This window comes from Tachypleus tridentatus, chromosome 12 (genome assembly GCF_004210375.1).
Source record: "Tachypleus tridentatus isolate NWPU-2018 chromosome 12, ASM421037v1, whole genome shotgun sequence".
Classification (NCBI taxonomy): Eukaryota; Metazoa; Arthropoda; class Merostomata; order Xiphosura; family Limulidae; genus Tachypleus; species Tachypleus tridentatus.
The window spans coordinates 64,260,932-64,264,363 of record NC_134836.1 but is presented as its reverse complement, the minus strand read 5'-3'; the positions used below and the strand labels follow the sequence as shown (position 1 = coordinate 64,264,363).

At 29.7% G+C, this 3,432-nt stretch overlaps 1 pseudogene; it reads left to right on the top strand.

The window, feature by feature from the left end:
* Window positions 1–62: 62 nt before the first annotated feature.
* LOC143235639 (zinc finger Y-chromosomal protein 1-like) lies at window positions 63–1,027 on the top strand (annotated as a pseudogene).
* The last annotated feature ends 2,405 nt before the right edge of the window (window positions 1,028–3,432 follow it).

Sequence of the window (3,432 nt, the reverse complement as noted above, 5' to 3'; positions counted from 1 at the left end):
AAAACATGCTGAACAAGTTGTTCTAGAAGAAATTGTTGGAAATGAAATGATTGTAGAACAGAATGTTGAAGTTGGTGGAGATGGAGATAACTCATGGTGAGATAATCTTGGTACCAAATAGCATGATAAAACAAGAAGATATTATTGAGGGAGGTAGTGGTGGTAGGTTCTTCAGTTGGTAATGAAATTATAATTGACGATCAGCTTGTGGCAGTCAGCATACGATGTCAGATGGCTTTGGAGTCAGTTTAGATGGATCAGCTTTTGATGACACAAGGCTGATTATAGATACAGATAACATAAAGATGGAAGAAACTCCTACAGTAGGTTATGACTGTGGTGAATGTGGTGCCATGATGAAAAGTCGAAAGCAGCACCAAAAAAAACACATTAAGGGCTATCATTCCAAACTAAAAAATATCAAAGTCAAAGAAATCTAAGAATGTGGATATTGACAGCTCACCAAGCAACCAAAATATATAGTTGTCCATCTTGCTCTTATACCTCTCAGCTTACGAGATAAATTGATAAACATATTCAAAACATGTTTTACAAGAAGGCTACCATCCTTGTGGTAAGAGACTACATAAGCCAGAAACACCTCCATTACGCGTTATAAACACAATGCTGAGGAATATAAATGCACTCTGTGTCCTTACACTTGCACTGTATATAAAGCCTCAGAAAACATCAAAAGTGCACAATTCTGGAAACAAGTACTTCACGATCAAGGTTAGCTGCAAAATTTGTGGTAAGGATCGCCCCACAGATGCAGACTTGAGAAGCACATGAAGAAACACCGAATGATAAACATTTCCTGTGCACATCTGTAATTTTGCTAGTATCCAGTTAAAAAGATTATACAACATCAGAATGCACACTGGTGAGAAACCTCACTTGTGTCCACATTGTACTTTTACCGTCAGCTCGTAGGGACAATCTACCATCTCATGTCAGAAGAATGCACAAAAAGAGAAAATGTTTACATAGATACTTTAACCCAATAGATGAACCAATAAAAGAATAGTTTATAAGAATACCATCTACTAAATTCCAGTACTATAAATGCTTTTCACAAAAACGTGAATTTCTATTTAAGAAATACAGATAAATTTTATATCTTATAATTACCAAATTCAATATAAAATATTTTTGTTTGTTTGTTCATATATTACTTAAATACGTGGTTTATTTTTTCAGGATGACAAAATGTAAATATACATAATAGTAGTAGCTTGTTGATGGCAATATTCTTGATTTTAGGTCTGCAGTCTTCATCATTTTGCATACCACACTGTCATATTTTTTCTTTTGATTAAGAATGAAATCAGGGTAGATTTCTTTTTTAAAAAATGCATGAAAAATGTTGACATATTGAATATGATTACCACTGTTGCTTTGTACTATTTAATTTTGTTTGTTACTTAAATAATTTTGTTTCAATTACTCTTCAAATCTGAAATAATTTACTTGCAATGATGTGTATTTTGGTGTGTCTATTTAATAATTGAAAATTGGAATTATCCCATTATGTTTTAAATGTTAAACTGGTGCATTACACTCTTCATAGCAATGCAAAATATATAATTAATAGAACAAAAGTAAATTTTAAATAACACACATTTCATAAGAAGTTAGAGATGTATGTTTTCTTTGTTTGATTTAACATACAAAGACACACCATGATTGTTTTGTAGTACTAAAATTATGTGATACTATTACCACTATTTAAAGCTGCATAAATTATAATAGTTAAATGAAAAATACACTGAGATATGTAACTTGTGTGTGTTTGTCCTAAAACATTTCAACCTGTTACTGACATTCCATTGTGGAAAAGATTAAACACTTTTACTTTCGTTCTTCATTTACAAGCGGGGGGGATATTTTATTAAATTATTCATACCAAAGTATTTAACTTTTTAAGAAAACAAACAATTTAATAGGAGCTTTAAAAGAAGTCAAATTATCTTGTAAATAGTTTTGCTTTAAACTTTATTAAAGCCAAAAGTATGATAGACCTTAAACTTGGCATGTGAATGTTGTGTAATTGTATTAAACAAACAATAAAGTTGTAAATGAAACTGTTATTTGTATGGTGTTTAAAATTAAATACATTGTTGAAAGTTTTCTTTATAATAAAGGCATCTTAAACACTAATTAAAAAATGTACTGATGATTTATTAAGAAACAAATGTAAATTTCTTGGACTGTTAAAAGATGAATTTTACACATCTTTGCATTCAGTGTCTTTCTAGTAGCTTGAATATCTTAAGTCTACTAAATAAAAATAAAGCTAGATTAATGTATTGACCATAGAGTTGAGCAGTTTGATCAGTATAAGTGATTGCCTATAAGCAGCAATTACATCCAGTAGAGTTACTTAAATGGAATATGACTGAAATTATGATTAAATCAATCAGTATTAGTGTTTCATTATTTCAATAGTCAGTTAATTGAAATTTGATTATATTTATTTACACAAAAATATTTGACTGATCAACAGTAATGTTTCTAATTGTTATTTTCAGTTATCCAATAAATAAAATGCATTGCTGTTTTGTTTTTTTGTTAAACACGACTTTATAACAGGCTCCTGTCGCCAAATAACTTTAGCCTTACAAGTTATTACTCTTTAACTTCAAATTTCCTCAAGTTTAGTTAAATGAGAGAGAAGGTTTATGATTCAAACTTCTGACTTAAGGAAAGACAGTTGGGTGGTAGAACTTAGTGATTTTTATTTTTCCCTTGTATGTACCACAGATTGAGGAACACAGAACTAATTGATTAATGGAGCCATAGATAATGAATCGGTTAATACTGTTAGTTGTGAAACTGGTCAACAAAGAAAACAATCAGTGTTTGTAAATACCTAACAGAAATACTTTACTGTAAAAAAATTATTGCTGTCTACTTTTCATATTTTGTTACCAGTATCTATTTTAGAAAGGTAAAAGAAATTAAGTGCAATGTTTTTATAATGCTGTTTTGGTTCATTTAAAACTGTTGTTGGAAGGTAACATTTTTGTAAATTTTTATACAATTCTGTAATTGTGCAGGGTGTTTCAAAAGTCAATTGATGAGAAATAATTCAGAAATGGAAAGATACAGGGTAAATAATTATTTCTATGAGATGAGGTTTTGTTGGCCTACTATAACAGTAACATTAGTGTCATCTTCAAAGATATTTCAACATTTTGTTAAATACATCATACACCTTAAATTTCAACATCAAAAGTGTGGACAATAATAAATGAAACATTTTAGACCACAGATTAGTAGTAGTTCAATGGTAAGCTTGAAGGCTCATAAAACTAAATTTCAAAATTTGAGCTCTGTACAGAATGCCAATTATGCAATTCAAATAAGTTAATGTATGTCTGAATGAACATTTTTCTCTGCAACATTTTGAGCAGTTGAAGATATATATAT